Genomic DNA, 22,173 nt, shown 5'->3' with positions numbered 1-22,173 from the left:
TTCTGAATGCCAAAAATAAGTCTTGTCAAGCATTAATTTAATTTTGAATTTCCGTCCATCTTCGATTAGTCAAAGTGTCCCTAAAAAGTTGTCCTATCGACTTTATTACAAGGTACTACGGTCTAAACGTTAAATTTTTCGTAGGCTTCAATCGCCTCCCCCAATTGATATTCAACTCTATTTTAACGTGTCAAGGTGTGTATTTGTTTGTGTCTTAGAGGAATTCAACATGGCGTCAAAGAAAGGACGGGGGCATAAAAAAATCATGGTCGGATCTCTGTGGGCGGCCGCGGTGCGCCCGAAAGCCTCTAAAACTCATATTTGTAATGGAAAAATGGGTATATGTGGAATTTATTAACGTGTTACTTTCTTTTGTGTGTGCATTGCAAGGGGAAAATGTCTATTTAGAATGATTTCTTGCTGCCTGCTGTACGTAGGAGTTTTCACTTTTGGGTTATTTTTCTTGTAAGTTTTCCTTTGTTTTAAATAATGTTCAGATTATTAGTTTTTGTTAGACATGTTAAATAAAACCAGTTAACACATTTTGTTACAACAAGTATAGTATACAACATCGAACGTAGATCATTATATGGGCGTCCGCGGAATTGTCATTGGTTTCGCACATTGAGTACGTCATCACTCGTAACACATTTCTCTTTATTCGTGTTGTGGCTTGTGTTTTTACACTTACAAAATGAACACGAAAGTATAATTAAGGGATTAAAATAAAAAAAAACAGTAAATATTTTTTAAGTCCGCGTCCAGACAAGATGTGCTTGAACGTCTTTGGGTAATGACATAAACTTGTGCGTTCTTTAGTAGCGAGGAGCCCATCTAACGATTTATATCGATGGTATACAATTGGATGCTGGCGGCTCGAGGTCGAGACCGTGTTTGGAACTTCACAAGCCTAATGTCTAGCAGTTCACATTCATCGACTGATGAATTGATGAAATCTTTGACAGTTTTTACGTAGTTGGGTTATAATTTTTATTTATTTAAATTTTTTAATCAGTGTTATTTCAACATAATACCAGCGTTAGTACTTCAATTGAAGATCAATCAGAAATAGCAGTACAACTTACTTCGTAGAAAGATCACTCGTAAGAATTTTATAAAAAAAAAACGAAGAAATAAAATTCATCGCGGATGTCCGCTACTAATAGAAAATTCTAAGAATCTGTATGACAGATTACTCGTACATCACTACAGTATAAGTAATTATATTATTACGCACACATTCGTGAATCGCATCATCATGTGACTTGTATAGGACTAGGTATTATACCTAATGTATCCTATTACAATAACATTATTTTTATATTCCAACACTTCCTAGTATTCTGAGTGTATATAATTTAGTTGTACTAACATTAATCTATCTATTAGTATAGTTATCAATTTGCAAATTCATGTGGTCCCAGGTAAGAGGCCCTAGTAGGTAGGTAAAGTCAGCCACTGACGATCAAGGAATCTCACATGCCTGCAGCGTAAGGTTAACGGCTTTATTTTAGTCTTTACAAGTTAGCCCTTGACTACAATCTCACTTGATGGTAAGTGATGATGCAGTCTAAGATGGAAGCGGGCTAACTTGTTAGGAGGAGAATTAAAATCTACACCCCTTTTCGGTTTCTACACGACATCGTACCGGAACGCTAAATCGCTTGGCGGTACGTCTTTGTCGGTAGGGTGGTAACTAGCCACGGCCGAAGCCTCCCACCAGCCAGACCTGGACCAATTAAGAAAATCTCAATCGGCCATGCCAGGAATCGAACCCAGGACCTCCGTTTTGTAAATCCACCGCGCATACCACTGCGCCACGGAGGCCGTCAAGGCTTGACGTCCGACATAACTCATCGTGTGTTGGTCGCGATCTACATGATGTCATGCACAACGCGACCAACACACGATCAGCGCTGCAGGCATGTGGTCTTGTCGGATGGTGAGTACGTACGTCATCAACCCATATTCGGCTCACTGCTGAGCTCGAGTCTCCTCTCAGAATGAGTCTCAGTGCGGATTGGCAGACTTCACACATGCAGAGAATTAAGATATCAGATAACCTCTGGTCTGCAGGTTTCCTCACGATGTTTTCCATCACCGTTTGAGACACGTGATATTTCAATTCTTAAAATGCACATAACTGAAAAGATGGATGTGTACCCTCTTAAATCGGAGGCAGAGGTCATATCCACTGTGCAATCACGGCTCTATTCAGTAATATACTGTAGTAATATGTGGGTTAAGTTGTACTATGTCGGCGTATGTCCAACTAACGTAACTTATTGTCGGACTTACGCCAACTAAAGCTTGAGATAAATCATTAGCAAGCATTAATTCAATCTGTCACATATTCAAAGAAACACGCGGAAACGACGAGGACCTTGGCACGATGTGTGACTAAACTATGTTGTGAATGAACGTAACTTAGTGTAAATAGACAAACAGACAAGTTCCGACAGTATACTGTTAGAATTGTAAGTAGAACTTATCGTTTAATCTATTTTAGGTGCGTCTAAGTAACGCAGAAGAACCAAAGTCACCACCATAGCTCAACGAGTTGCGAAGCTGAAGTGGCAATAGGCGGGGCACATAGTTCGAAGAGCCGATGGACGTTGGGGTCCCAAAGTGCTGGAATGGCGACCCCGCACTAGTAAGCGCAGTGTTGGCCGACCCCCAACCAGGTGGACTGACGACATCAAGCGAGTCGCAGGGATTCGCTGGATGCAGGTGGCTCAGTATCGTGATGTTTGGAAGTCCCTACAAAAGACCTGCAGTGGACGTCCATCGGCTGATATGATGATGATGATGATGATGATGATGATGATGATGATGATGAAGTAACCTTAAGTGCTTATGGTGCCGCCAAGTACATTGCTGTTTAGTATTAGAAGGGCGTCTATAAATTACTATGATCTAATCATTAACAAACCCATATTTGGTGCACCGTTGAGCACGAGTCTCCACTCAGTAAGAGAGGGGATACCCCCTACAACACCAGAAACTTTACCTCTTATCTTAATTATATTAGTATAGTAATAGAAATATTCTAGGTATAAAGTCAGCCATTGACGGTCTATTATTCTCACGTTGCTGCAGCGCAAACGGCAGCGAAGACGTTTCATAAGTTCAGTGACCAATACACGATCAGTTACAGTCGTGGGTGCCGCAGAAACGTGAGAATAATTGATCGTCAATGGTTTGCATAATGCATCCATAATAAGATAAGTACCTATTCATTGTTAAAAATGCCATGAAACTCCGACCTTTATGTCCTATATAGAGTAGGTATGTGGTAGGTAGAGACGATATTGTATTTACCTCCGATTGGCATTGGCAAACAGCAATCAAACGGTATGACGGTACCTGAAAACAAAGAACAAACAATGAGAGACGCTCTTTCAAGGGAATATTACGTTAATTAAGCCGTTTTCCTTTATTTACATGAATAGGAATGTGTACCTACTTTTAATTAATAAATAATTAGACAGACAACGATCATATTAAGATTATATATAAACATCCTCAACGTATAACCATATTCGGAGGTAAAGATGCAACACAGAGAAGTTGACACATAGCAAAGCACGCTGTATAAATATATTATGGATGAAATATACCTGTTTCACCAAAATCACACTATTTTAGACTCATAGTCCAGGATCCATAGAACAGTTTTTACTACTATCAAGATAATTTTTCGTGAGTAGCTTCATCTCGATAAGACGATCAACTTTTTTATTTACTAAAAATCTCGATTTTCGTAGCTAACTGATTTAACCAGAAATAAAAATTTCTAGGCGTTGAAACAAGATAATGTACCACGCAATTCGTAGTACATTGTGGCTGTTAAGTTGTATAACTAAATAAATTGAAAAAAAACTAAATAAATTAATCAACAGTAAAAAAAACATCATGTTAGTAACAAATTTTGATAAACTACCCTCCTCCCAACTTGTATCAATAACGAGGTTATTAAAAGTTGTTAGTAACCAGCGGTGTTTTTTTACTACTCACGAAAAATAAACTACGAATCCCTGACTATCATGGATTTTACAAAATTGAATGATTTATATATAATTCTTTCTCTCGGAGATACGAGTCGTATAATAAATTAGCCTTTTCCATCCAAGACTGTTTCGTCACTTAACATCAGGTGTGAATGCAGTAATAACTTGTAATTGAATAACAAACTTCCCAAAATAAAACAGATAGAATAGGACAAAGGCTTGTAATACCAGTCATTCATGAGTTCGTTCGTTATCAACTCATATTCGGCTCACTGCTTAGCTCGAGTCTCCTCTCAGAATGAGAGGGGTTAGGCCATTAGTCCACCACGCAGGCCCAATGCGGATTGGCAGACTGCACACACGCAGAGAATTAAGAAAATTCTCTGGTATGCAGGTTTCCTCACGATGTTTTCCTTCACCGTTAGAGACACGTGATATTTAATTTCTCCACACCCTCCGGAATTCATGAGTAACGAGTGAAACCACGTCGCACAGCTAGTGTGAAATAACTCAAGGTGCTCTTAAATTTCAATAAGCCTCCATTATTCCGTTAGTCTCCGCAAGACACTTGTAGTTAAATTTATAGCCAGCCGTGTGTGGTCGGGTCACCGCGAATCCGTCCAATGTACTCGACGGAAACGTGGGATTACCCGGCTTACTCCAGACCTGTGTGTTTAGGCCTTTTTAGGATGTGTTGTGTTAATCCCCCCTTCATCTACTACACTGTGGGGGGCGTGATAAATTGACCCATAGTTATCGTAAATGTTTTGTTCTAGAGGTACGACTTACGAGTATCTTAACTAAGAAGAATGATTTAATTTTTGTTTGTTATGATTTAACTCAAAAATTACACGACTGATTTTAATAATTCTTTTACCATTAAAAAGCTACATTTTCACTGAGTAACAAGGCTATACTTTATCCCAGTATTCCCACGGGAACGGGAACTACGCGGTTGAAACCACGGGTTGTCAACTTCTTTGTAAACAAAACAAATGATGAAAAATTAACTAGAGGAAAACTCGCGGTTTCACCAGCATGTTTCTCGATCTTGTGAGAACACGGGGAACAGAAATAAAAAGCATATGTTACTCGCTGGTAATGTAGCTTTATATTGATCAATCAATTTTTAAAACTTTTGTTTGGTCAATAAGTTGAGTATGAAAGCTTAACAAAATATCTAACAATAGTTTATATTAAGTATATAAATTTATTGTATTAATTAAGACAAGGCTTTGAAAAAAAAAATATCTAGATTGTTTTTAAGCTTCTTATAAAAACACGCAGGTAATAATTAAACGCAACGCATTTCTTGTTCAAAGCAGCTTATTAGGTATTTAATAACAAACAAATCTTTATAAAATTAATTATTCTATCACAAATAATACTTGTACGATACATTTTTAATAGGATAACAAGAAATTCAATGCTTTTATAAGCTTCTTATTTATTCACAGCGTTAAATAAACGCCGCTTCTGTTCAAAGCAGGTTCATTACAGGTATTAGAAAACAAAGCATCTTTATACAATTTATTACTTAGCATATTAAAAATTTATTTTTGTATGATACAGTATTATAATAACTAGTTACCAGCGGCGAAGAGTCCAACAAGCCGATTCCCGTCGGATATATGAGAAACCACATCACGTGATCCGTGACAAAAATCCAGCCTTTGCCACTGTTAGCTACCCTACGCGATTTGACCCGCATTGACTAAATATTCCAGACAATAATCTATCTTATGGCCAAATTTCATCCAGATCAAATTAATTCTGGTTTGATTAATTAACAAACATTCATCTAATGTTTCGCATTCATAATATAGTGTAAGACTACTAGAAATGCAATGCTTTCAAGGTTCCTTTTAATAAGTCTGCCACACATTCGACGAGCGGCTTAAGATAAAGCGAAGACGCCGAAGAAGAGTTAAGAAGTAGGAAGAAGAAGAAGAGGTAGCGTGACATCATTACACGACCGCATGTCGATTTTTGACCAGCATCGGAAAGCAGACCTCCCATACTGGGACGACGCTAAGAAAAAAAGAAGAAGCAGTGCTTTCAAACTTCTTATTTATTCAACAACGGTAAATAAACGCAATTTATGTTCAAAGCAGGTATTAGGTATTACAAAACAAAAGCATCTTTATTATAGCTCGAAGGGCAATAAGAAATTCAAGTAAACAGTCGAGGCTCAGCCGAAACGTAAGGCGGGAGATTATCGCGGTGGGAATTTTTTCGGCCATATTTATTTAGATTTATAGCATTGTTTGCGGAATTCGCTTTGGCGCGAAAGAAATGCCCGTGGAAAATCCTTCGCCACAATTAAATGTAGTGTAAAGTGTTTTTTTTTCTTCAAAAAGCGCGTTTCTCTCTCGCAAAGAAAAGCTTTAGTTAAACGAAATATTTGCACGGTTGGTAGCGGTAAGATATTGCGGATTTCCCTAAACTGTAACTACTTTAAAAAAAAAAAACACATCTTGAGAAATACAAGAATTTTTATTTTCCTGTGGACTATTCCACTACTAATTAAAATACAGTAGTCCAAAGATGTATTATAAATAATTACCAGCCGATTGTAAAATACTTCTCAATTGAACATTGCACAACATTTTCATCTAGGCTTTTCACTAACTTACTACCCTTTCTGTTTAAGGGTTACAGACATACATGCAGTCATTAGGATGCCTGTAACTTTTAGATTTGAATTATTTTTTCCTTGCTTATTTTCTTTAACTTAGGTATCTCTCAGATAGAGTTAGTATTTTTAGTACATTTATAAGAAAAAATACTAAACCAATTTTGAATATTCTTTTACCACTAGAAAGCCACGTTATTTGTGAGTATTATAGGCTACGTTATATCCCCGTATTCTCACGGGAACGGACACTGCGTGGGTGAAACTGCGGGGCGTCGGCTAGTTTAACATAAAGTATGAAAATACAAAACTTACGTTTAGACTATCCGCCACTTATAAGAAGGTGGTGGTCTAGATATTATAATCATTTCTTCAGCCCATTTTCGGCTCATTGTTGAGCTCGAGTCTCATCTCAGAATGAATTTCCTTCACTGTTCGAGGAGACACGTAATATTAAACTTATATAAGTAATTTCTTAAAATGCACATAACTGTAAAGTTTAAGGTGCATGCCCCAACCGGATTCGAAACTACGCCCTCCGAATCGATGGCAGAGGTCGTATCCACTGGGCTATCTCGGCTCTCTATATCGACTAGATATATATGGTACTTACTACTTATATAGGTAACACAACAACAAATTTTATCCTCAAGGAGATAAACCCAACATAAGAAAGACTACGAAAATCTGTGTACATAGCCGAAGGCAAATATTTGTCGGGCGTGTCCAGGGTCTAGGGTTTAAGGCCAAGTTTGTTGATTCGCAAACCTTAAAAAAGGATAAGCCTGTATCGTTTGTACTCAGGCGCCGAGAGGTAGAAATTCAAACGTATTACATGAAGTATTCTAGGACACTAAAAAAAAGAAAAATAAACTCTTTTTAACAAAAAAAAAAAATCAACCGACTTCAAAATCACAAAAGTAAACTAAAAAGCGAAAAATAACATCGTATGTGCTACCATCTGATCACTTTGAGGGCGGTGCCAAGCCAGTGGCGTATTAATTAGGGCCGTCTCTGAAAAAACTGTCTGAAAAACCTAAAACTTCACGATTTAAACGGCTTGAGTTAACGCATCACTGTGTTGCCACCACCTTCAAGGTAATCACTTTTTTTAGTTAACTTTGTGATTTTGAAGTCGGTTGAATTTTTTTCAAACAAAAAAATCATTTTCAAAATTGGTTAAGAAACGAAGGTAACAAACATTAAGAAAAAAGCAGAACCTCGTCTTTTTTTTGAAGTCGGTTAACAAAGATCGTCGTTAGTCAACAAAATGAGGATTACAAGCCAATCCACTGCGGACGCCTGTCGTTAGTCGACAAAATGAGGACCAGCCAATCCAAGAATCAAACCTGTGACCCTCACGAGGTTACACACAACTGCGCAAGAGAGGTCATTAAACTTTATCAATACGATAACACGAGTATAAAGCGCCCGGCTATCAGTAAATCTAAAAGGCAATACTTGTAAACCTAAATTTTAAAGGCAAGATAAGATAAAACCCACTTCGGACAAGATAAACATCTACTTCCTAAACCGATTTACTGTGACCTTAAGGTAAAAAGTGACTTTAAAGTCTTTATTATTACAAGTTAACGTTCGTCTTTGATCTCCCTAAGGAAGTCATCATCATCGTCATCATATCAGACCGATGGATGGCCACTGCAGGACATAATCATTTGTAGGGACTTTCAAACATCACGTTCATGAGCCGCCTGCATCCAGCGAAGTGGGAGGTCGACCACTCTAGCACCTTGGGACCCCAACGTCTATCGGCTCTTCGAACTACGAGTATGTGCCCCGCCCATTGCCACTTCAGTTTCGCGTCTCGTTGAGCTATGTCGGCGAGTTTGGTTCGTTCTGATTCGATCACGCAGAGATATATGAACTCTATAAAAGCATAGAACGAAGGCCTATGTATTTTTACTGTTTTTTTTAATGACAATTTGGCCCTTGAGTGCGGTTCACCTGATGTTAAGGGATGATGCAGTCTAAGATGGAAGCGGGTTAACTTAGTTAGGTTTCAGGGATGATATCAGCCGATGGATGTCCACTGCAGGACATGGGCATTTGTAGGGACTTCCAAACATCACGATCTTGAGCCGCCTGCATCCAGCGAATCCCTGCGACACGCTTGATGTCGTCAGTCCACCTGGTGGGGTCGACCAACACTGCGCTTTCTACTGAGGGATCCCCACTTCAGCACCTTGGGGCCCGAACATCCATCGGCTCTTCGAACTACGAGTATTTGCCCCGCCCATTGCTTCAGTTTCGCGTCTCGTTGAGCTATGATGGTGACTTTGGTTCTTCTGCGGATCTCCTTATTTCTGATTCGATCACGCAGAGATATACGAACTCTATAGAAGCATAGTACAAAAGTCTATGTATTTTTTTGAAAGTATAAGTGTTTTTTTTTAATGACAAGTTGACCATTGACTGCGATTCACCTGATGTTAAGTGATGATGCAATCTAAGATGGAAGCGGGTTAACTTAGTTAGGTTTCAGGATCGATGATACCTGACATTTCGAAAGTGCTTGTAAACCAAGTCAAATGAATATTGACTATTGAGTATTGATACTGGCAGCAAAAGACCGTGGTATTTGGACGTCCAGCAGTGCACGTCCATCTGCTGTGTTATAGACCATATGATTGTCCCCTTTCAATAATAATAATAATACAGAGTCTAAACTAATATTATAAAGATAGATTTCATTATTCGCTTTGAATATGCTCTGAAACTACTGGACCGGTTTGAAAAATTCTTTCCCCAATGTAAGCTACATTATCAGCGAGTAGCACAGGTTTATTTTATCCCCGTATTCCCACGGGAATGGGAACTACGCGGCAAATGTATGCAATATATACAAGACCTCTACTAAGCACTGATCACTTTCTCGCTTCGTAATTAATGGCAATACAGTCAGCCATTAAAATACAGCCGTTGTATTAATTAATTATTATTAGCGGAATGATTAATGGGTCTCTGAAAACCCTCTGGAGGACTGGGGGAGGGGATGATTACACTTAAATATCATTGAAAGGTTTGTGTCACCAAACAGTATTGCTAGTATATGCTGGGTAAAAACACCTATGCCTCAAGTTGTTGAAAACGGCAGCACTGGTAAGCAATCAGCACAAGGTTTTTAGCTAGGGTAGGCACTATACAAACTGTACAAAATGGAAAATTCCTTTTCCAATACAGGTTTGTGTCCTCAGGGTAGGTATTTTTGCATGTATTAAGTACACGCCCCTGGTAAGGAGTGTTATTAGCGTAGTGTTGTTCTGTTACAGTACCCATAGGCGCTGGTTTTGGTACGGCATATCATGATATATTTAACAGGGAATATGGAGCAGATACCCACCACGACACCACGATACGCTATAATGCGAGTTGGCGGGCTTTGGGTGAATATTTAACTCACTATCACTCTTTAATGTGCTCTCCAAAGTCCAACTTATACTACTAAATTCCCCACTCCAGAATTTTTACTGAAAATTTGTAAAAAAGAAAGAAAAGTTCAGTATTCCACCGTCCAATCCAGGACTTTTACAACAAAAATCGCGAGTTATCAGATCTAGAAGTCCGGAAATCTTGTAAAGATTTATTTCTTAAACTTATTATTCAAAATAAACCACTAGGCGATTAATAGCAACTATTTAAAATAACATTACATTATCACGCAGTTACATTTACTAATAGTGTATTCAACTGAAGTTGGCGTTTCCTCGGCCATTAAAATACAGCCGAAGTATTAAATTATTATTAGGGAAATGATTAATCACTCCACAAGTATTCCCCTTCAGGGTGGCGGGAGAGGGTGAAACTCGAATATAAATTATTGGGAATATTCATATTGTAAGGTTAAGTTGTTACTTTGGCACAGTCAAGTTCAATATCTACCTGAAACTGAAAAGTTAAAAAGAAATACGAAACACTACATACTGCCTTTCTTGATTCTGTTTACCAACAGATAAATTAAAAATGAGGGTAAAATACAATAGTCATTTCACACCTCGTCGTCATCAACCCATATTCGGCTCACTGCTGAGCTCGAGTCTCCCCTCAGAATGAGAGGGATAAGGCCAATAGTCCACCACGCTGGCCCAATGCGGATTGGCAGACTTCACACACGCAGAGAATTAAGATAACTCTCTGGTATGCAGGTTTCCTCACGATGTTTTCCTTCACCGATTGGGACCCGTAATATTTAAGTTCTTAAAATGCACACTACTGAAAAGTTGGAAGTGCATGCCCCGGACCGGTTCGAACCCACACCCTCCGGAATGCGGAGGCAGAGGTCATATCCACTGGGCTATCACGGCTCTTTTTGTTTTTCACACCTAATGGTGATTAAAATTAACTTGTTCTTAAATTAATAACCTAAGAAAAATTAGATATAGTTAATATATACTGAAAAACATTTTATAAGCACACTATAATACATAGTTTAAAATAAATAAGTTAAGAAATGACAATATGCGTTTTGCGCAATTAGAAATAAGGGTCATTTCTAATTTGGTAGTTGGTAAACAGTACACATCGAGTAGGGCTGTATAGCTTGGCAAGTTAGTTGAGGGGGGGGGGGGGGGTTTGTAGCGATTCTTTTTAAAGGTAAAAAGAAAGATTATTACCGTAATGTCTGAGAATAAAACGAAAACAGATAACCAAGCATCAAATAGAGATACCTACACTTATTATATTTCAACATCCATAACTCAACTATCGTCTTAGGCTTCATTTACACGAGCAGCAACTGCTACCGACGACAGTCAGCTGACTGCAGTCCTCGGTAGCAGTTGCTTTAGCTGCACTAGTCGTTGCCAACTATAGTTGGCAACGTGCAGCTCGTGTAAATGAACCCTTACTTAGAGGTTTTCCTCCCATTTGGAAGGGTCTTCATATCTAATTCCATCATGCAGAGGTACACCGAGCATGGCTAGCCAGCTCTACCATCCACTCAGTGACTCTAAGCCTTACGTAAGCCACTCACAATTTAGTTCATAGTCTATTCTGGACGTTAAGGGATGTGAGCAAAAAAATATCGATATTTTTTCACTGCCCTTCGTCGTTCCTTGAGCGTCCTGCAGACTTGACGGTAAACTTGATCGTGTGTGTCTCGCGTTCCAATAATGTAGGTAGTTCGCAAACAAAATATGTACTCGTGGGTATGCAATCTCAATAATTTATACAATAACGTGTATCGACGCCAGCACCTGTGCAGTAAACAGCGACTCACTCCATTGTTCCCGCCGTGTTTTGATAAACTTATCAAGTTATACACAATCATATTGTAATATACTGCGTGCAGGTAAAACGGCTTACGGCTTATGGCTTACGATTCTCAAACAGAACTTCGTTTATTATCTTATTATCGTTTGAGAGAAATTTATAACTCACTAGCCCACGCCCCGTGGTTTTACCCGTGTAGTTCCCGTTCCCATGAGATATGGAGATAAAATAGCCTATGACATTCACAAATAACGTGGCTTTCTTTAAAAAACTTTATCTCTTTATAATATTAGTAGGTAAACTTACTCGTAGACTATTAAAACGCAATAAAAACTTACTTAATACAATCACTAATATTTAAGGTAAAAAAAAGATTCTGACGATTTGAGAACCTCCTCCTTTTTTGAAGTCGTTTTAATAAAATTGTTTGTTTGCAATTACTGTACAGATTTGGCTGAAATGCGTGATGGAGATAGATTTAAACACACGCATTTTATACCGAAACAATCCAAGACAACCGCGGGATTTGTGCAAAACAAACTTTCATGTGAACGGAGCCGCGGGTGACTGCTAGCCTTTCATAAATTTCTAACTTGATTTTACCTATAAGTATTTATAGTATAAGTTATTTTTATTAGAAATATTTTCTAAAACTTTATATTACTTAATGCTATGGGAACAGGCAATATAAATAAATTATAATACACTAAATATACTAAAATTAAAGTATATAGTAAAGAATAAACGCTATTCGTTCGTGATATACGAACATCACTAGCTGCTAGCACTAAGTACATCTTAATACCATTTTCAAAACAGAATTAGGACGCGCGCGTATCATCCCATTAGAGTTTCACCGCACGTCAGCCTCGTCGCCGGTTGACGTACAAAAAAAAGAGGAAAAAAGGAAAAAAAAAAGATCCAAACCAGCCAGACCCGGTCCCCGTGGAATATTTAAATAACGTCTGCCCCAAACAATAGTTGGTCGCCGCTTTGTTATGCTAAAATTAAGGCCCGATCCGTCAAACGTATCGATAAGTGTCGTGGCCCATTGTTTTCCCCCATCCCTATTATTCGGAGTTCAGTTGGTTCAGTGTTTCGTCGGGTAAATTATGCCCGGCTCTCGAAACAAAAACGTGCCGCGTTCGAAAATGGAACGTCACATGCATAACCATGTCGACAGGATCCGTTGAGCCGCAAATTTGCCGCATTAAGTTCACCGCGCACTAACTCGACACAACCTTTCAAAAGAACCTCTTTAGTACAGCTGTGTGCCACCTGTTGCGAACTTTGAGAATGCTATCAGATTGGATTCTCGTGTCAGACGTATGTGTGTTCTGACGAGATATTGTGAAAGAAGATATGTGAGAATGAATTATGATGGTAGAAGTGAATGAAATGACGTGATGACCCTTCTCTTAACGTGGTATTAGGAAATGGAGTTTATGTTCAGATGAGCGGTTACACTGCCTCATCATTATCAACCCATATTTGTCTAACTGCTGAGCTCAAGTCTCCCCTCAGAATGACAGGGGCTAGGCCAATAGTCCACCACGCTGGCCCAATGCGGATTGGCAGACTTCATACACGCAGAGAATTAAGAAAATTCTCTGGTTTGCAGGTTTCCTCACGATGTTTTCCTTCACAGTTTGAGACACGTGATATTTAATTTATTATATAATATTTAATATTTAATTTATAATGCACACAACTGAAAAGTTGGAGGTACATGCCTCGGATCGGATTCGAACCCACGCCCGCCGGAATCGGAGGCAGAGATCATATCCACTCGGCTATCACGGCTCTTACACTGCCCACCTAATAGTATTTTTCTATATCTTGGAAACCAAGGTATAAAGAAGGAAAAATGTGCCTACTTTTTCGGGTCTTTACTTACGTTTCTTTAACGCTGATAAAACAAATCTTTAGCAAAGTCGTGTAAACCATTTGCAAAATTACGCACATCCCTACATCATTATAATAATTATAATAATAATTAGCAAAACCATTTACCAGAATTAAAAGACATCACTGTAAATTGAAAAATACATTCAATTAATAGATAATTTATTATTGAATCAGTAATTAACTTTATTTCTTTACTACGCAAAAAAAAAACTACACGAAAAAACTTTATCACACACAAGTAATGTCCATACACAGAATACGAATTCAATTTCATGTATTCAATGTATTCAACATACGAGTAGAGATGTAGATCAAGTTACATGCAGACATTAGCAATTTCGTGTGAAACCATTCGCAAAATCACGAGAGAACGCACATCCCTACATTATTAATTAAGTGGTGCGACTACGAATCGTCGCTTTACTATATTCTACTAGATACTATACGTTGTAAATTAAATAATATTTCGTCTAGACCATAGATAATATGAATTTCAGCTCCTTTAGGTATTACGCAAACAAATAGTGTAGTAATAAATTTAGACACAGACAATCACATTAAGCAATTTCGTGTGAAACCATTTGCAAAATCACGAAACAACGCACGTCCCTACATCACTAATAAATTTCATTGCTAAGAGTTTCAAGTGGTGTGTATAAATACGTTTTAATATATACGTTGTAAATTAAATAATATTTCGTCCAGACCATAGATAATAAGACTTTCAGCTCCCTTAGGTACTACACAAGCAAATTATGTAGCAGTAAATTTAATACCGCATCTAGCTAGACACAGACAACCGCATTTAGCAAATTTCGTGTGAAACCATTCGCAAAATCACGAGAGAACGCACATCCCTACATCATTAATTAATTGCTAAGAGCTTTAAGAGGTATGGTAATGGAGTAATGCCTATCCACTACGCTCCGGCCACTTTTCTAATAGGCTCGCCTCGATACTCTCCGCGCCTGTTATACTAATGTACTTTAAAGGTTGAATATATTTAATGGTGTACTAAATTGGTTTTAAAAAGTGCTCTGAGGGAATTTATTTACATTTTGCAATATTGCTATATATTTTTAAAAGGAATTCTTGAAGAATAATTCTTCATCATCCAGCTTATTCTAGCCACAAGATAAGCCCACCATTCGTAACCGAATCTCGGAACTGATGACTTAAATTTTAAAGTACATAGTAAGTAAGTAGGTACTTATTAAGATGATTTTCTTCTACGTGTATATAATCAGCATCCCTCTCCGAAGCCTGGTAGCGTACTATAGCTTGGCAAATCGACTTCATACCCGCGCAGTCCTTCCCTCTACCCCGCGCGTACGACTTCACATCCGCGCAGTCCTTCCTCCCGTCGCCCGAATATCATGTGAGGGTCATCAACGAACTTGCCAAGCTATAACACTATCGCATTCCCGGCTGATATTAAGATTTTTGAAAGAAAACACCGGACGCCCGTGACTTCGTCCGCGTGGAATTCAGTTTTTCACAAATCCCGCAGGAACAATGGATGTTTCCGGGATGAAAAGCCTATGTGTTAATTCAGAGTACAATCTATTTCCATTCCAAATTTCAGCTAAATCGCTTAAGTAGTAGCGGCGTTAAAGAGTAACAAATATCCATACAAACTTTTGCGTTTATAATATTAGTAGGATTATTAATTTAATTGGCCCTGACCCGACACGAAATAAGTAACTCATCATTCGTAGCCGAACCACGGAAGCAATGAGGCATATTATAATATAATATATTCGAAAGTATTCTTGAAAGAAAATTTTTCAATAACTTATTTCTTAGTTAACCTGACCCTAGAATTTATTATACGTTATCAAACTAGCTAACCATCGAAGCAACCATGTCCCCGATATCTGACGTCACCCAGACGTGGGCTTTTTAACTCACGATCTCGGGGGCGCCCGGACTGATACACTCAGGCCAAAACACCCTTCCCGAACGGCCCTCTAAGTCGAGGTCCGAGTCTCAGAGGAGACGCCCTTAGAGAGTCGTTCCGCCCATCTACTCTGCTTCTGCCTTCGGGCCCCAGGCGATGCTTCTGCGCTCGCCCAAACCCCCCGGTGACGCCGCTGAGGTCCCATAAGGAGCCTACAGCACTTACACAATCAGAAAAAAAAATCAAAGCAACCTTTGGTACGTAGTAAGTAGGTACTTATTAAGCTAATTTTCCACTGCGCTTCAGAAAAACCATTGTCGGCTTTAACTAAGCTCCAATGTAAATCTATCTAGTCGTTCATTGCCGTCGCCTTATTTGAATTTTATCTCAGTCCTTTGTCTTCACTTCGCAATCATTGGACAAGGTCGACACTTTCTTTAAATATTTACAAAAATACTTACAGAATAAAAGAAGGAAAACTGTTCAATATATCATATATTCAGAATGCGGTTTGGCAGACTTCACACAGGCAGAGAATTAAGAAAATTCTCAGGTATGCAGGTTTCCTCACGACGTTTTTCCTTCACCATTTAAGACAAGTGATATTTAATTTCTTAAAATGCACATAACTGAAAAGTTGGAGGTGCATGCCCCGGACCGGATTCGAACCTACGCGCTCCGAAACGAAAGCAAATGTCATATCCACTGGGCTATCACTGCTCTTATTATCTCATATCGCATACATTACTCTATGTTATCTATTTATTCGCATACATTATAATTTGTGAATATATGCTTTTTTAATATCTATGAATAACCTAAATAGCTCAAAGGTAAATTCGGACTCATCACCGAGAGGTGGTGGTTCGATCCCTGCCCGATGCTTGTCGGTACCCATAGTACAGCTGCTTGTTATTTATTTATTTATTTGTAATACCATGTTTGGCCTAATACAGTCTTTCCCGACAATCCCCTAATACATTATTATGTATTTTGGAGGCAAAATGGTAATAATAGTCATTATTCATCAATATATTTACAAGATATTCATTATTTTTTTAATTAAATAAATAACATAAAATATCAACCTCAGTCACTTATATCGTCTATTCATAGACAAGCACAAAGCGTCGGTTTAAAATAAATTATTCACGGACATTTTTTATTTCATATAAAAAAAAACTCCAAGTTGCTTGGTAAAACTAAATTACATAGACCTATCATCGAGTGTAAAACTTGTTCGTGACATGCTAATTTACAAGATTCCTAAAGGTGGGTACTAAATCCATTTTTCGTTATCCGATGTTGAAGTTAACCCTCTTCGGCGGGCGACAGGTCGCGAGGACCGAATGTCATCCGCACACACGTCACGCTAGGGTTGACAACTTGTAAAAAATATTGAGATAATTGTACTGCGTTTATATCCCACGAAGATTCTAACGGAACTAATAAACCTAGGTTTTTTAATGAGAATTTTAAGATTTTACAGCCCATTATTATTTATCGCAATATCTAAATATTTCATTATGTATGTGTTGTACGTAGTGGATTTAATGCAGCGCCACCGTAGGATTTAGGCTAGCGCATACGTCCTGCCATAACACGAGAGTTAAATCTCGCAGATCAGAAAGCGATACTTAGCTTAATTGACTGTGTTTCAATTCACTGCCATGCACAAAGGTAAGACAGACACAAACAGAGACAGTAGTCAAGGTAGACATTTACTTATTTGTGGTGTAGTCATGATCATCTTACAATTTGTGCAGAATGCAGTACAAAAAATAAATACTAAATGCTAAAAAACTCTGTCAGAGTGTTACTTATAAGGTCATATTCATAGTCTCCAGTTCAAATTTAATATATTATGTCGTTAACTTTTTAAATATTAAATTATGTATACATATATTTAGTTCGTCACACAATGGTGACAGCCCTGCGTATCACACGTCTTAGTATTGTGATTTAAATCAACCCCTGAATTTAAATCGGTGTTTAAGATTCGAATTAAGTGATGTATGGAAATCCTGGCGGGTTAATAGGGTTACTGATATTTAATGCATGAGCTTTTCAATTCGAATGATTTTTCAATCGAGTCTACGATGCTTATCTCGTTTTATACCGATAAAAATCTTTTGGCCTAATGTGAGAAAGTTTCCACTAGGTAAATGCTACGAAACAAGATGTAGGTATTATACAAACTTATATTATAATAAATAGAGAAATAACTGAGCCGTGATAATCCAGTGGATATGACCTCTGCCTTCGATTATGACAGCATAGGTTCGAATCCAGTCCGGTGCATGCACTTCCAACTTTTCAGTTATATGCATTTTAACAAATTAAATATCACGTGTATCTAACGGTGAAGGAGAGATTTGTTAATTCTCTGCGTGTGCGAAGTCTGCCAATCTGCATTGGGCCAGTCTGGTGAACTAATTAACCTAGCCTAACCCCTCTCATTCCGAGAGGGGACTCGTGCTCAATAGTGAACCTAATATGGGTTGTTAATGATGATGATGACTGTAATAAATCGTCAGACGGGGCTTTCAAACCACTTACCCCCTTTCAACATTGCATTGTATTATATAGATTTGGTAGTTCTACATCCACACTAGAGGCGCAGTGCAACGTAGGCACCGTCGAGTTTAAATGAGGTCCCTAACAGCCAGTTTCTTCGTGTAAAGCAAGAGTAACAGTAAAAGTAGTAATTAGTAAAGAAGACTTTATTTTTCCGTGATTAAGACAGCCACTTTTGCTTTATGACGTTACTTTGACTGTTACTAACGATGAAGAAACTGGCCGGTGAGTCTTCTAAAATGCGCTGAGGGAGTTTTAGTGTTAAGTCCCACATAACCAGTCTTGTCCCCCAGGGTATTTATCTTAGAAAGAGATTTCAAAAAAGAAAAAAAAAATTTTTGTTGTTACAAAAAACTGATCAAAACATATAATTAAGTTTTTCTTATAAATAACATTGAAAGCCCGGATTTTGAGTCTGAGATGGTAAAAACACAAGAGAACACGTGCGAACACTCAACGCGGCGGACGTCCGGCGTCAGTTGGTGGTCTGTGGTTACGATGACAGGTCGATGACATCGGTGGATATGACGAAAACGTAACTATAGTCCGCGCGAGATAAGTTTGCGCGTAGCCAAAATCGGAACTAATCAAAAGTACGCCGCCAGTCGCGCGCTCACTTATCTTGCTCGCACTCGAACTTAACTAGATAATATTCTTTTCATATTTTATACCTATATTCCCAAGGGAATGGGTACTATGCAAGTGAAACTGCAGTAGTTTGTTTTTTCTTTATTTAAAAGTACCTATGTGGTACTTCATAAAATTACGGTCTCGCCTACTTATGTGGCAAATTAGTAATTTATCTTTAGATTAAAGTTATATATTATTATTATACTAAGATAATGTCCAATAACTTAATCTTAGTCTTTCACTAACTATTACGTCTTTAGGTCACTTTGTTCACGTGACAGCCGCGTGGCGCAGTGGGCAGTGACCCTGCTTTCTGCATCCACGGCCGTGGGTTCGATTCCCACAACTGGAAAATATTTGTGTGTTGAGCATGGGTGTTTTCCAGTGTCTGTGTGTATTTATTCATTATATAAGTATTTATATGTAGTATATAAATGTATATTAATATTATAATATCAACTATCTTAGCACCCATAACACAAGCTACTCTGTATGCTTACTTTGGGGCTAGATTTCACAATAGTGATGTGTATCGTTTTAGGATTTTTATTTATTTTTTTTTTTTAGTAAAACTCATATTATGTGCTTGTAATCACACCGCCTATTATTATCAGACCTTTGCGACAGAAATAGCAGTAAATTACCAGATAATCTCTATCGCAAATATCGCTACTTCTACGTTTTTAAGACCATCGCAAACCCACCAAAAAAAATCGTTTTTCTGTAAAGTGGGTTTACTGACAATAGTTGAACGTGACAACGTCATGAAAAAATACTGATGGGATGGTTGCATTTTTCAAAAGAAAATGTTCGTTTTTTCTAAAATAATGTCTTATAGTCTTCATAGACCAGAATATACTTTATTTCTTGTATAAAAAAGGTAACCCTTTTTTCATATTTATTCGGATCGGCCGGCTCCATTGAATTATAAGACGTTGTCACGTCAAAAATGAGGTAAGTCTGACTGTCGTAGGCTCTTAGTCAATAAAGCAGACAACCAAATTGCTCTTCACATTCTCACGTCAGATTACTCTTATATATTACTAAACTACGTGTCAATGCACGTTAAATCGCATGTTGGCAAAACCTGTCAAAAACGTCCCAAAACACGGACGCAAACCCAAACGACGACGCAAAAGGAGACGCAATTTAGTTCGAAAATTGAATTGCCCGTAACGAAACGTTCCGTCATAACGGACGCGTACAAAGACGTCCAGAATCCAAACAGTCCCCGACGGAGCGGAAACACCCGCGCTATTTTAGTTGTTTAAACAAATTGTACGAGCCCCGCACAGGGTTTACTTTGCCCACATATTTTACGAGGGCTTCCGCTGCGGGCCTTCTAAAGTTATACGAAATTTCAATGATGCGTTTCAATTTTGTCGTAAAGTTACGACGATTTACGAGTATATGTTTGGTATACAGTATGTGTCTATCTGTCCATATATTATAGATACGCGCGTTTGGAACCGTCGTAACTTTTAAGTGTTCGATTTTACTTATACAGGGTGCTGGGGAGTATTTCCCATAACTTCAAGGTGTTGACTAGTTCACTTACAGGAGCCTGCATAGAGAACTGCATAACTAATATGATTTTAATGAATTTTGTGTTGGAATGGCGACCCCCCACTAGTACCGAGGACATCAAGTGGATTGCAGGAAACCGCTGGATGCTGGCGGCTCGAGATCGTTATGCTTGGAGGTCCATGCAAGAGGCCTATGTCCAGCAGTGGACGTCCATCGGCTGAAAATAATTCCGACTATCCATGTAATATACGACTTTTTCTATCCTTGCATTTTAAAATACATAAAATTTGGCTACGTCATAATTATAAGGATGCGTATTAGGGACACATTTTAAGATATACGAGTATTTACAAAAGAAATATTATTTACCCCGAAAATGTTAGTTTTAGAACACATGTTCCTAGAACATTTTTAACTAATTTTCGATAAAGAATATAACCACAGAATTATGGGAAATACTCCCGAGCACCCTGTATTATCATTTAAATATATTCTAAATATTACTGTATTATCATCTAAATATTCTAAATATTATAAAGAAGTTAAGTTTGTGGTATTGGAAGGGGGTAATCCCGATCTACTGAACCGATTTTTACCTGAAACTCTTTTGCCACTAGAAAGCCACGTTATTTGTGAGTGTTAAACGCTATATATAATCCCCGTATTTTTACTACAATGAGAACTACGTGGGTAGAACCGCGGGGCGTCGGCTAGTAATACATGAAGTGGCAATGGGCGGGGCATACAGTTCGAAGAGCCGATGGGGCCCCAAGGTGAAGGAATGGCGACCTCGCACTAGAAAGCGCATCAATGTTGCTCGTCCTTATATCCCTAGGGAGTACTCAATACTACTTTGATAATTTTAACGGCCCACTCTGAAAAAAACAACGATATTAAACAAAAACACATAATAGGTACATATAATAGATTTTAATAAGCCGTCACTCATATTTTGTAATGTAATAAAAAAAACACGTTGATTACAACAAAACGCTCTTCTGTTCTTTTTTTTTATTTTTTGATTCAAGCACGTTTTGTCATAGAATAGGAGCGTATAAAAAAATAACGAACAATATAACAGAACAATGGCCTATTAGTGACCCAGTGGAGTTCTGTAACGAGGGGATAAAAAAAGTCGGATGCGGGAAAATATTATCCCAGGGACTCTAGTTAATTTACCCAGGCGCAGTATGCGGGTTAAGTATCGACTTAACACTTATTTGGTGCGGTACGGTATGGGTAGAAAAGGTCCCAAAGTAAGGAGTAGTTTGTAACAAAAAGTTAAATAGGGAAAATTTATTTTTATTGCTAATCTCCGAATAACCGGCGTATCCACAGATAGACAGCAGATAGTTGTATTTTCATAAATGTGCTAAGAAAGACTTATTGCTTCAAGTAATAATCTTTTACAACCGTGATGACAAAACTAAACCTTGTAAACTTGTAAATTGATGATTTTTCTCATTTTAAAATTTAACAAGGGACGCGGGAGAAATAAATTTTAGATTTATTTACAGATACAAGTCTTAAGATATTAAATTAAGATAAATAATTTCAACTTAATTCCTCGACGAAAGTTTATCACTAGCCCAATATTATAGTTATCATTGTATTTTCATAAGCGTGCAAAGACGGACTTATTGCTCCTTACAATCTCTTACAACACCTGCCAAAGATAACCTGTAAATTAGTATTTTCCCCGCTAGAGTTTGCGTCACCCACCAAAAAATAATCGAGAAATCTCACGATTGGTGGAG

The 22,173-nt window shown here is 38.0% G+C and overlaps 1 protein-coding gene across 5 annotated transcripts in view; it reads right to left on the bottom strand.

The window, feature by feature from the left end:
- LOC112043724 (brain tumor protein) overlaps positions 1 to 22,173 on the bottom strand; it is a 497,062-nt gene that overhangs the window by 160,990 nt on the left and 313,899 nt on the right. For 2 of the 5 annotated variants that reach the window (XR_008252064.1, XM_052888775.1), the window contains exon 3: positions 3,322 to 3,366. The exons of the other annotated variants lie outside the window; for them this stretch is intronic. The gene's annotated coding sequence lies outside the window, so the exon portion shown is untranslated. The remainder of the gene's footprint in view (positions 1 to 3,321; positions 3,367 to 22,173) is intronic. 5 annotated transcript variants of the gene reach the window in all.

Source organism: Bicyclus anynana, chromosome 23, assembly GCF_947172395.1.
Source record: "Bicyclus anynana chromosome 23, ilBicAnyn1.1, whole genome shotgun sequence".
Lineage (NCBI taxonomy): Eukaryota > Metazoa > Arthropoda > Insecta > Lepidoptera > Nymphalidae > Bicyclus > Bicyclus anynana.
Note: the sequence above shows the minus strand (reverse complement) of the source record. Positions and strands in the feature narration are given on the sequence as shown.